Source organism: Heterocephalus glaber, unplaced genomic scaffold (genome assembly GCF_053883595.1).
Source record: "Heterocephalus glaber isolate CG9 unplaced genomic scaffold, H.glaber_assembly_v1.0 deba00001111, whole genome shotgun sequence".
Classification (NCBI taxonomy): Eukaryota; Metazoa; Chordata; class Mammalia; order Rodentia; family Bathyergidae; genus Heterocephalus; species Heterocephalus glaber.
Genome location: NW_028258194.1, coordinates 2,421,935 through 2,435,082, shown reverse-complemented (window position 1 = coordinate 2,435,082; position 13,148 = coordinate 2,421,935). Strand labels below are relative to the sequence as shown.

The 13,148-nt window shown below is 48.1% G+C and overlaps 1 pseudogene; it reads left to right on the top strand.

Moving 5' to 3' along the window:
• Window positions 1-11,425: 11,425 nt before the first annotated feature.
• LOC101697395 (phosphorylase b kinase gamma catalytic chain, liver/testis isoform pseudogene) lies at window positions 11,426-12,708 on the top strand (annotated as a pseudogene).
• Window positions 12,709-13,148: the final 440 nt, after the last annotated feature.

The window sequence follows — 13,148 nt, the reverse complement described above, 5'->3', positions numbered from 1 at the left end:
TTTGTCCTCTCTCGCCCTGAATAAATGCCATTTCTTGAGAGCAGAGACTGTTTTGTTAATCAGTATGTCTCCAGTACCCAGCATAGTGCTTGGCACACAGCAGACCAAAGCTCTGCTCAGTGGGGACCCTCTGGAGGGGCACATGGCAAGCCCACCAAATCGACCTTCTCCTTTGTGTGGGTTCAGAGAAGACACCAGGAGACAGGCAGCAGGCCCGAGGCGTGGTGTGCACTTGAAGGATGGTGCACCTTTGCATGAGTTCTTCAGCCCACGTGTGTTGTGGCGCTGGGACCAGAAGGATAGCCTGGCTAAGAACATGTGGTCATGGTGAGCTCAAGTCCTCAGCGTCCTGGCCCAGAGCCCTGGCAGCACTCGGGAGGTGTCCTAGTTACCTTTCTTGTTGCTGGAATGAAATACCAGACACGCCCAAGTTAAAGGAGGAAATGTTTATTTTAGCTCACAGTCTGTAGAGGTTTCAGTCCAAATCAGCTCCAAGCAGGTGGCATGGCAGAGGGCATCACAGAAGAGAAGCAGTTCATGGTGTGGTAGGCAGAAGGAACCAAGGAGCAGGAGCAAGCCTGCCTTCCCTCTCTCCCTTTATATTCCACCCAGGCTACAAACCTTTTGATTAGTGCCACCCACATGCAGAGTGGGGCTTCTATCATCGACATCTAGAACTATGCTAAACACATTTAGCTATCACACACCCTTAATCCCAGTATCATACACTCTAGATCAAGCCACCTTTGAAAATCCCCACCTAGGAACATATGAGGCTTTGGGGAGATGTCTAGACCCAGCCATGACAGGGGACCTGAGAATATGCATTTCTTTTTCTGGTATTCCCAGAACCTGACTAATCAGAGCCAACATGTCCACGAGGCCCCTGGAGGGCTCCAGTCACCAGGCTTCTTCCAGTACAAATGTACAATTTCTCCTTCGGGGGCACACAGGTATTTTCTGTGACTGTAATCAATTTTAATCTAATAGAAGATGCAGGTTAAGTTCAGGGCTGATTGTAGATTTCTGTTCTTTGACCAAGCCACACAGCCAGGATGAGGAGGAGAGGCACACAGGTGGCTTGGCTTGGTGTTGGTTCGTAGGTGTTGGTTCGTACAGACCTGGCTGAGGACACCGTGGGCCAAGCCTATAACCTCCTGCAGGGATCAGGCAGCACAGGGTGCAGGACCGATCTGGGCCATAATTTATGTTTTGAGGGGTGCATCCATAGTCATTCCTTATAGGTTTTCTAGGGCTCCTTCTGGACTAAAGGACAAAGTTGAATAGCTGTGACAGAGACAGCATGGCCCACAAAACCTGAAATAGTTGCTGTCTGGACGTCTACACGTAACATTTCTGAGCCCTGGACTCATGGAAAGAGCCTGACAGCCCATCTCTGGTCTCACTCTGTTCCTTAATATTTAATGTGAGCTCCTGGTCTACTCTCATGAGCCCTTGCTCTTTAACCTTGAGTATGGTACATAATTTTGGATTAATTGACATGGATTTATATTTGTTTAAAATTTCCTGGCCTAGAAGGTTCTCAATTACAAATTGGTTAAACAACATAACAGGAAAGCATATTAAAATGCCATGGGATTTTATATTCTGTGATCTGTCGATCGTACAAGGTCATCCTGACAAATGCAATAACAGCTGGCACATCCTGGAGCCTGAAACCCTCTCCCTGTGATTGCTGCAGATGAAGCCCAGCCTGGCTGTCTCCTGTGTGCCACTGTAATGTCTGGGACGTCAGGGAGAGGCAATGGCTCCCGGCTGGGCGCCTCCAACCCGGGAAAGTGACACAGATCCTAGAACTGAGCTCAGGGTGTATCTCATGCTTCAGGGTGGGGGGCGGGTGGCTCCAAATCGTGCATGTATCAAGCAGGAAAATAAAATCAGGGTTGAACAGAGGTGGGAGGGACTATCTGGGGCCCATCTGCCTTTCATATGAGAGTCCCAAGGACTCTTCTCTTAGAATGCTATTGTTTAATCCCGCCATCCTTTTTCTACATCTAAACTTGGAAGATTTTTGTTTACATTTTTTTCTACTCAAAACACCCTATGTATTCTTAGTGAGGCTGTGGCAGCCAACACAGAGAGCCTAGAATGCTCGGTCTCAGAAAGCTGGTTTTATATTCCTAGTCCCCTGTTAATGCGTAGGATGACCTTGAAAAAGTTGCTTAATCTTTCTGAATCCCTGTTCCAGGAACTGTAAAATGAAGACAATCCATCCTCATTAAATCACTGTAAGAATTTTAATGAGACTGGATACCTCCTTCCATGGCTCTCTCTCTCCCTTTTATAAAAATAGTTGAGCTACTTACAAATTAGATGCTTTAGAGTCTGAGGCAGCTTCCATTGTCATTTCCAAGAGATGAATCATGGCAGGCTGGGTGCTGGACTTTTTTTTAACTTTGCTAATATATATAGAGAGAATATGGGGGAGTTTATTGCTTACTTCTTTTAGAACACACTCCCACAGGTCTGAGGATGTTTAAAAAAGATTCTTATTTAAGTGCAGGCAGAGATCATAGAAGGACACTAGATGCGTGAAGTCAGGCGAAAGGACACCAGTTTGGGAGCAGGTTGGTAGGAATCCCTGCCTATCTGGGTTTTCTCCGCCCCGTGTTTTCTTGGCATGGCCTGTACCAGGGGGATCACAGAGAGGTCAAAAGTCTCTACTGGAGTGAACTGAAAGTCCTAGATAAAAGATGAACTGCTTTTGTTTGCCAGAGAACATGTTTTAGCTCTGAATCTGTGCCCTTGGGGCTGGTCTGCACGCCTCTGAGGGGATTTCACCCTTCTTTTGGTCATGCCATAGCAGCGCCATCTGCTGGCCCCCTGGCCTTCCAGATGAGCCACGTGTGGGCAGAGAGAGGGCGGGACCTGTCCAGGCCCCTGTAGCTGGCAGACGCCAGAACCAGGAATTAAATCCTCCACTGAGGCAGACGCCCTAGCCACCCGGAAGACCCTCCAGGAAGAGATATTCTCCCGAGTTCCAGCCTCCCTCTTACTAACCACCAGAGGGCAGGCAAACAAAGAAGGATGAATTCACTCACAAGCAGGCCTTGCCACGGAGCCTGAGGGCACTCGAGAAACCTGAAAAGGTAGAGACCAGAGTGCACACGGAAGTGCTGGACCCAGGGGACACAGGGACATTGCAGCTGGTGAAGGAGGGAAGAAGTTCGGGTCAGCACCTGCCCTACCCTCTGCACTGCCCCTTCCAGCTGGAGCAAAGAGCAGTGTTGCTGAGCAGAGCAGCAGCCTCTCAAAGCCCCAGGGCCACAGGCATGGGGAGGAGCAGGGCCCAGAGTGGCAGGGCTGCCGGGCTGCCAAATCCTAGTTTTTCATCAGGTTGCACGGGAACAGAGCAGTGAGCTTCCTGTCTGGCTGCCCCTTGCTGGTCCAGGCCGGAGAGAGAAGGCAAGTCTTGGGGCTCTTCAGTCACTACCTTCGCCGGCTCCCGGTACGGAGCCTGTTAGGCAAGCCCAGGGGTTCATCAGGGAGCACCCTTGGTCCTGAGGGAACCAGCGCCTCTGCCTTCCTATCGCCACATTTCGGAATTTGCTTACTGTTTTACATATTGGGCCTGGATCTCCTAGCACTTTTACAGTTCCATTTTTAAATTGTTTTGTCTTGAAATCTATTCTTGTTGATGCAGCTGGTGAACCACTGTTTTGACAAATGTCAAACCAACATATCAAGAGCCACAAGAGATCCTTTTGCCCATTGGTTACAATTGCACTGAGTTCTGTAGCTTTGCTTGAAGAGAGAGTCTATTTTTGTGAATGAGGAAGATGATTCTGGAGTGATGAACTGAATTTCCACTTTCCTTGATGTCTGTCACAACATTCAGCCAGATAAATTCTCTGGGTTTGAAAATAGGATTTTCTGTTTAGAATGTGTTAGGTGCCCAGTGCGTTAGAGGTACTGCCTCGTTCATTTCTCTCAGTAACTCTGCGCAGCAACTTTTTTTAACAAGAAAATTCATTACTTTATCTAGGTTACATACTAATTAGCACCTGAGTGGGGATCATAATTTCAGTGTTCTGACTTCCACTGTAATTTCCCTTCTTTATGTGTTCAGGAGTCAGAAAAAGTTACCTGTCCAGATTAGTGACTGGCTAGAATGTGCTGCAGTTAGATAAACACAGCTCTGTTACTGTTTGTCTCTCACTGGGGATGTGGGAATGCTCTAAAGAGGTATATATTCAGCATCCTTCCAACATCCTTCCTTGTAATGTATTTGTCACAGGGAGTTTTTTAAAAAATAACTTGGCAGCTCTCTTTCTGCTAAAGTAAGGAGCCAGCGAGCGTGGACAGCTCAAATCATTGAGATGTAAACAAAAGGCGTTGAAAACAATCCCCGGGTATTGCTAAACTTTTCACAGTTGCCTCAAATGGTTTTACTTCAAAGGAGGAGAAAAACATTGCCTTTCCCTCTTTTGCCCATGAAGCTCCTCCTACTTTTGCTGCAAGAATTCCCTTCCGATGAAGCTTGGCCTTGGATGCCCCAGGTTTTGGGTTCCAGTCTCAGCCAGGGAAAATCTAGTAATCACCTTTCTGAAACAAGTGAACTGAACATGGAGGAGGTGTTAAGTAAAAAATAAAATAAAATAAAATAAAACAAGATAAAAAGGAAGAAAGAAAAACCATCTTTATGACATAGTGGGAGAATTTCCGCACACGCTGCAGCCAGGACGTGAGCAGATGTCCCTGTGCTTAGGACAGGTGAGGAAACTGTCCTCGAAGGCAGCAGTGAGAGAGGGGACCAGCAGAGGGGGGAGGAGGCAGGAGGGGCAGGGCAGGGTAAAGGGAGGACTGAGATGTGTTATGTAAACGTACCGAGTCCCTGCAAGCACGGTATCCCTATTTACTGCAAACGTGGACTAATAAAAAAAATTTTTTAAAGACCAAAAAAAAAAGAAAAAAATGGAGGCAACAACATAGTTAGAGTTTGGGGAGTGAAGAAAGGCAGAAGAGAAGATCCTGTGACCTATGAGGTGTGCTGGATGCAGGGAACAGGCTGCAGCTTAGGTTAGGAGGGCACCTGGTGTAGATCCACTCACAACTGGACAGAAAGGCATTGCCATGTGGGTGGTTGTAACAGATGTTGCAGAGACGTGGACAAGAGAGGGCACTCTGATGAGCTATCCGATGGAAACGGTGAACATGTCACTAAGAACTCCAGGATAGGTGTCCTCATTATAAAGTGTCAAAGAAGTCTGTTAAGTAGCATTTCTTCTAAAGTTCGTGGAAAGTAGAATATGTGAGCAATAAAATTGAGTAGTTAGCTGAAGCTCTCTTTAACCAAAGTATTGAAAGAACACAAAACGATTTAAAGGCAGAGTTGTTAAGTTTATTGGTACATTTTAGGTATCTAATACAGTTACATTCATCATTGGGATCTTGTACCTTTACATGACGTATCTTGGCTCTTATTTTTTTCCCATTCCCCTGCTCTCCCTTCAGCTTCTCCACCCTTCCCTAATTACAATGACTTTGTTTTCATTTTTTTCATATTAATCCCATTCCCTTCTTTCCTTTCCCCTAGCCCTCCCACTTCCCCTTCCCCTTTGCCCCTTTTCTTCCTATTTCACATTACCTATTATACCTTTTAGTCCTTATTTACACTTTCAGTTTCTCACACCAAAGAAACTATTTGGTATTTACACATGTGTGTCCTATTTATTTCACTTAAGAGTATCACCTCAGTTAGCTATAAATCCATTTGGCTATAAATGTCTCTAGTTTCTCATTCTTTATGGCTGAGTAGTACTCTATATTATAAAAAAACCCCACATTTTCTTTATCCAGTCTAAGGCAGCGTTGTTAATAGGGAAGCAGAATCTAAAGTTGAGGACAATTCTCAGACCATCCTGTCCAATATAAAGGAGCAGAAAAGCACAAAGAGTGGGACCTTCTAATAAGAGAGTGGTGTGAATCAGCCATCTGAGCAGAAGTCAGGAGCTCTTTGCAGACCATGAAAGGATGACTGGCAAGTGGCTTCAGAGGTCACAGAGCTGCTTGTCTCTAATGTGAGGCTCTGGGAGGCGAAATGGTGTCAGAGGGCTCACGGGCATCTGTAGGACTTCAGAACTTGCTACCAGGTGCTGCCCTAAGGCTCTGTCCCCTGAACTCCATTGTGAACCTTGGTGCAGCAGGCACGATGTGCAGTGTGTCCAGCAAAGCTGCAGATGTGTGGGTTCCTTCCCTTAGATTTCAGAGGATGTCACAGTGAACTGCAGGCCTCAAGTCCAGAAGCGTCAGGGAGCTCAGTCTCTGCAGAGAGGTCCTTCCAGTGCAATGTGCCGTACAGCAGGGAGGTGTGGCTGCCCTTGTGACCACAGATGGCAGACTCAGGAGGGTGGGTTCCCTGGGAACCTGGGCTGGGCCTCTGCAGAGGGCTCTTTGGCGGTGGGGCCTGGAAGGCGAGCATCCAGCAGCAGGAACTCATTCCTGCAGGGTAGCCTTGCAGAGCACCCGTTATCCAGTCTGTCTTCTTCACCCCTTTTGGCATGGGAAAGTCTGTCCCCTACTAAACTCCTCTTATAGTCTAGAAGCTCACAAAGTGTTTAATCCTCTAAGTTCCCAGTTGGAGAGCAATTCTCCTTAGGACACATCAGACCTTGGGCCCCACCCCTGTATGATCTAAAATAGCAAAAACTCTGAACGTGAAACTTTTGGATTGACTCTGGAACAAATCAAGACTTTACAGCTATTGAGATGAAGTGAATGTATTTTACATGCGAGAAGGATATGAATTTTGGGGGCCAGAGGCAAAGTGCTATGGTCTGAGTGTTTATGTTACCCCCATTCACATTTCAAAACTGAATCACCGCCCTGATGACATTAGAAGGGGGCCTTTGGAGGCTGATTAGGTCATGCAGGTGGAACTCTCACAGATGGGATATGCACCCGTGTGAGGAGGCCTTAGACAGCTGCCTTGCCCCTTCCACCACGTGAGAAGATTTGGAGAGAAGCGCTGTTCTATGCACTGGGATCTAGTCTTAATCACCAAATCCACTAGGGACTCTGACTTGGACTTCCAGTGTCCAGGATGGTGAGCAATAACTTTCTGTCATTTACAAGTCATCTAGGCTACAGGCCAAATGGACCAAGTCACTCTTCCACCTGTGTGGACTGATAGAGTTTGCCACCGCTACTCTGAGTCCCCAGGACCTGACAACAGGAGGGGAGCGGCACCCCAAGCATCTGTATGTGGGGAGCCTTCCCTCCCTCTGAGGTTGGCTCCATCTCTCCACTCCAGCCGCACCAACTGCTCTCCACACAGGGCTAAGCCACTCTCCAGTCTGACCAGTGGTCTTTCCTAAGGTCAGGAGCTCCACAGGCCCGAAGTCGCACTTTGTTCATTTCTGTAACACCGTGACACCAAGTGAAGAGAAGCCTTTGGAGTGAGAGAAGCTGTATAATCAGGAAAGAGCAGCAAGGGGCTCTCCACATGGCACTGTAGTTGAAGGGTGCTCGAGTAGAGTGGTCTACAACATCCCAAGCCAGAAACCCTCCAGTAGGACTTTATAGTGACTAAGTCATGTGAAAATTAAACCAGATGAAATCACCTTTGAAACTACTTGGTAAAAGAACAAGCAGTAGGTGATTTTCCGAAGGTGGTAAAGACAGCAGCTGTACACAGATTTCACACAGAAACCATCACCAGTGTTCAGATAGTTTCAAAGATGGACAAGTTATATTTCACACATTTCTTCCTTTTGCCACCATAAACAGAATTATCAAGACCCGAGGCAAAAAGGATCGTGAGAGCCTAAGAGAGTGGCAGCATGGAACCCCGGCCTCTCCTAGACCTCGGCAGCCATGTGCTTCTGGGTGAGTGGCTTGGCTCTGAGCCTCTCTTTCTCAAGTCATAGGAATGACGGCTCCGGATCTCACTGCAGTGATTGGTTCTTTGTATTAAATTCTTTTATTGGGACATTGTAGGTATACAACACAATTACATTTCTCATTGGGAATTGTACCTTTACATGATGCATCTTGGTTCTTATTTTTTCCCCATTTCTAGCCCTCCCTTCACCCCCCCACCCTTCCCTATTTACAAAGCCTTTATTTCCATTTTTTCCATTTCTCATCCTTTTTTCCTTTCCCTTCTTTCCTTTCCCCTGCCCCTCCCACTACCCCTACCCCTTTGGACCTTTTCTTCCTATTTTGCATTATTGATTATTCATTCTAATCATTGGTACATTTTAGGTATACAATATAATGACATTCATCATTGGAAATTTGCAATGATTGATTTAAAATTTGTGTAAGTCACTTAGCATAGTGACCAGCACATAGCATTCCTGAATAGTTAAGAAATATTAATATTATTCTTATTAGAGGTCATCGACCATCTACCTAATTCAGGTAGTCTAAGTTCATAAATGTTCAAGGGACAGCAAAACTCTCGCTAGAGTTTACCACCAATAGGAAGAAGTGGTTTCTGCCTCCAAGGAAATCCGCTGGGAAGATGACAAAGCTGCCTCAGTGCTCCAGCGGCTGTGGAGCTCTGTGGTTAGAGACCATGCCCAATAGCACCCCCCTCCAATGTGACTCATGTGCTCTGTACCTGCAAGACACTCCCCGCTACCAGCCTCCCCAGCCACCTCTGTGGCTCCGGCCTCCATAGCCCTCAGAGGATCCACTGCACTGTATTTAGAGGGAAAATATCCACAAAATCCAAATTTGGAATGCTGAAGGCATTTAGATAGGATATTTTCAGTTTTAGGAGAAATGAGGAACCAGTTGAGTCCAGAAAATAACTGAGTATACTGTCCAGCCCTCCTGTCTCCTGTAATGTCATACTGGGAGACCAGCCCGGAGATGATTCTGTGTTACCCTATGCGGATCTGCATGTGGGTTTAGGGTATAGGGTGTCACACAAGGCAGACTACTTACTAGCTACGCTGCTTACTAGCTATACCACTGGGGCAAATTACTAGGTCTCCTCCAAATCTCACTTTTAAAATCTGTAAAATGGGTACATGAAAACTTTATTATGTTCTCTGAGTTTTTGTGCAGAAAGAAGATCCATTCTGCCTGCCCATACTTCTTTTTTCCTTTCCAGTGCCAGATTACTCCTATGGTATTTCAGCTTACAGAGATGACTGGGCGGGCAGAGAGCTGTGGGCATCTTCAAGGAGACAGGAAACTGACAGTGGCTCCGACCATCAGCTAGGAATCCACTCCTAACTTTTTAAAGCTTTCAGAGGAAAATGTTATTTCAAACTTTTCTAAGGTTCTTTGGGGAAATTTTTCCACAGTCTTTTTAATCGTGAGAATTTCTCTGCAAAAATAGGTCTGCATTTCTACAGCTATGCAGGCTGGGTTCTCACAGTGTTATTTGGATGATAGATAGATGGAAATGTCTGGCATGTTAAACAATTTTGGAAAACTCAGTGAAACAATTCATGGGGAAAACCTGGTGATGTAAGAATACCGGGAAGAAATATAAAGTGATGTTAAGAGTGAGCAGCTAGAATTCTGCCTCTGAGCAGGGTGACATTGGGGGTACAGGTCAATGCTTCTCTAAGAACATGTAAGCCATTGAGATGAAATACGAGGCCAGCTGGTTTCAGGGCAAGGAGGCGGAAGGGCTAAGACTCTGGAGAAGCCAGAACCACAGAGAGGGGAGCTGAAAATATACGGCGTCCTTTTTTTTTCTGGCTTATTTGAATGATAATGGGCAAAAACAAGAGGCTGAGAATCCAGCTTAGCTCAGGTAGAAGGAGAAATATCTTCAAGTGAAGAAAAACAAGCAAAACACTATGTGCTGTTGGGGGTCTGGAATGAAATATTGGAGACTTGGGAACTTCAAAAACAGTCCAGTTTTCATGTCAAGAAATTTGGTAAATTTAAAAGTTCTATAAATCTTCAAGTTAAAAACATAAGAGTAAAACATTTGAACAGAATTTCTACCGTGATGGGCTGAGAAAACAAAGAGCAGAGCTTAGGACCAGGAAGCTGAGTGGGCAGCCAGGCTGCTAGCTAAGAGCCGCAAAGGGCTAGACAGTGGGAAGCAGGGTGAGCTGAGGCAGCCTTCCCTCACCAAACCCGCAAATCCCATATTTAGCTTACATCTTGGCTGAATTAGGGTGATGGCCACCCTGCTCTCTTCCTGGAAAAGGGAGGATAAACTTTCTTTGGAACTGTACATTAAAAAATAATAGAAGAAAGGTTTGAGAACTTTAACAGAGAATTGGAAATTACAAAAAATTAGAGATTATGAAGAATTAAACTTAAGAAACTCAATGTCTGAAGTTGTGAACTCCAAAGATGGAAGTAGGGATGGCAGATAACAAAGCTGACAAGGTAGAATAGGTCATTAGAAAACATCCAAATTAAAGCACAAATGGAAAGAATGAGCAATTTAAAAATGCCACATGAATGTCAGAAAGGACCCGTCAGAATTGCTAGCATACAAGCAATTGGTGCAGCTGAAGGAGGGTGAGGGGAAGGTGGCAGAAGCGCTATGGGAAGGAATAATGCAAAGTTTCTAAAACCATTCAAAGACATTAACTTACAGACTTAGAGGCACTGCAAATGCTGAGCAGGATTAAAAGCACAGAACAAGTAAGTTGAGGCACTTTATTTTCAAATTCCCAAATACCGGAGGCACAAGATACCTTTGTGGGAACAAAGCCAAGACAAGAAGGGTGACTTCTGCGTGCAGACAATGAAATCCAAGGGACAAGGGCTGAACATTCCTCAGTACTGAAAACAATAAATGTCAACCTCGAAGTCTACGTGCTGCAAAAGCACCCTCAGAGACGAAGCGATGATATTTCAGGAAAATAATTAGATAATTTTACCTTCAGCAAATATGCACTGAACTCATATTTCAAGAACTTCTTCCAGCAGAAGGAAAATAACCTGAGGCCAAAGGGTAAAATTAAAGAAAAGAAGGGAACACCGGAAGTGGTAAATACGTAGGCAAATGTAAATGGAGCAAACAAACGTTGATGGAATCGGGACGGAAGAACAGTCGGACACACATGGGACCAAAGTGCGTGACAACACTGTACAAACGCGGGCCGGCCAGAGTTCCTCCAGGCCGATAGCCGGGGGTGAGGACGAGGAGAAGGCAGCGGCCCCCGCGGCAGCGGGCAAAGGGCGGCTGCTCCTTCCCCACCCCATCGGCTGCCGGCAGCCAGGAGCGTGGTTTGGGGCTGCTCTTGCCTGGGAACCCTGGCTTTGGGGTTCACCCTAATGGGCTCCTGAGCGGCAGCCTTCCGGGGGCGCAGACCCTTGGCTGAAGGACAGAGGCAGGTCCGTGGGCCATCGCAGGCGCAGCCAGAAGTAAAGCAAGGGGCCGAGAAGCAAACGGCTCCCTGGAGCCTCGCATCAAAGACCCAAACCCTGCCCGCCTGCCCCGGCGACGGCCCCGCCTCGCTCAGAATGACACTGGATGTGGGGACGGGGATCAGCGGCGGCTGGAGTTTTCCAGAAGTAGGGCCCTAAGGACGTGGTCGGCAGAGGAGTGAGCTCTCTGTGGTCCGCCCGCCCGCCGTGGTGTTCATCGAGCCACTGGCGCTGAGTCTGCAGTGAAGACTGTGGCGGGGAGACCCGAGGAGAGAGGCTCACTTCCTTCCCCAGCTCGCGGCCACCCTGCGTCCTCACTCTCCTCGATTCGATTCCTACGAGGAGCCTCCCAGCCTCATGCGCCTGGTGTTTGGCCTGCTGCGGAAGGGAGAGCTGTTGACTGTCTCACAGGGAAGGTGGCGCTTTCAGAGGGGGAAACGGCCCGTCCTGCGGCCTCTGCTGGAAGCGGTGTGCTTTCTCGCCTTCTCCACGCCGGCAGCCGTGTGCTCCGAGACCTGAGGCCTGAGAACACGCTCCTAGGGGACAATACGCAGACCCTCAGATTCTGGTTCTCCCGCCCCCTGGAGCCGGGGGAGAAGCTTCCCGAGCTGTGTGGGACCCCAGGGTGTCTGGCACCGGAGACCCTGAAGTGTTCCATGGATGAGACCCACCCAGGCTGTGGCGAGGAGGTGGACCTGGGGCCTGTGGGGTGATCCTGTTCACACTCCTGGCTGGCTCACCCCATCCTGGCCCCGACGCCAGGTCCGGATGTTACCCGTGATCGTGGAGGGCCGGGACGAGTTCAGTCCACCCGAGTGGGACGCCCGGCAGACACCGTCAAAGACCTGGGGCTGCTGCGGGTGGATCCTGAGGTGCGCCTGACAGCTGAGCAGGCCCGGCGGCCTCCCTTCTTTGAGTGCTGTGAAGGTAGCCAACTCCGGAACCTTGCACCCCACCAGCGCCTCCGGGTGGCGGTGTGGACAGTGCTGGCTGCTGGGTGAGTGGCCTTAAGCACCTGCGGCCGCTGGCCAAGAGAACGCTGCTGAGGGACCCTACGCTCTGCGGCCCGTTCCCCGCCTCATGGACTGGACAGCTGTGCCTTCCGGCTCGATGGGCCCTGGGTGAAGAAGGGTGAGCAGCAGAGCCGAGCAGCGCTCTTCCAGCACAGCCCACTGGGCCTTTTCCTCTCGGCGGCGCTGAAGAGGAGGGGGCTCCACTGCCGTCGCCGAGGATGAGGCGTGCGGTGCCTGGCTAGGTCCTCCCCCCGAGGAAGCTCAGATGCAGGAGTCCTCCCTCGGGAGGTCTGAACCCTTCCGGCCCTCTGGGCCCTTGCCTCAGGCCGTCTGCGTAGCCCTCCTGGTGTGCTCCTGTCTTGGAGACCAACTCTAGCCTACCCTGCTGGCCAAGGCTTGGGGATCAGAGCTGGGGTGGAAGAGCCACTCCAAAAGCCATGCCCAGCCGCAGCCGCATCAGTGCTGCCTGTGCTGCATCTGAAATAAAATCTGGTCCACACCAAAAAAAAAAAAAAAAAATGTGGGCAGATGTTAATGGAGCGAAAGTATTCCAGAGAATTTTGAAAAAATTATATTCAATTTAGCAAAGGATTCACATTGTTATTTCCAGGGTAACACTAATGATTAATAAAAAATTGAATAACAAAAATACTAATAGAACACACAGTTGCAAAATTTTCAAAGAACAAAACAGTAGGCTGCTGTGAGCTAAAAGTTGATGTCCCTCAAAATGCAAAAGTTGAAGCCTCACCCCAGGATGATGGCCTTTGTGGTGGGCTTGGGAAGTGCCTGGTTGGGAGGTGGAGCCCTCAGACA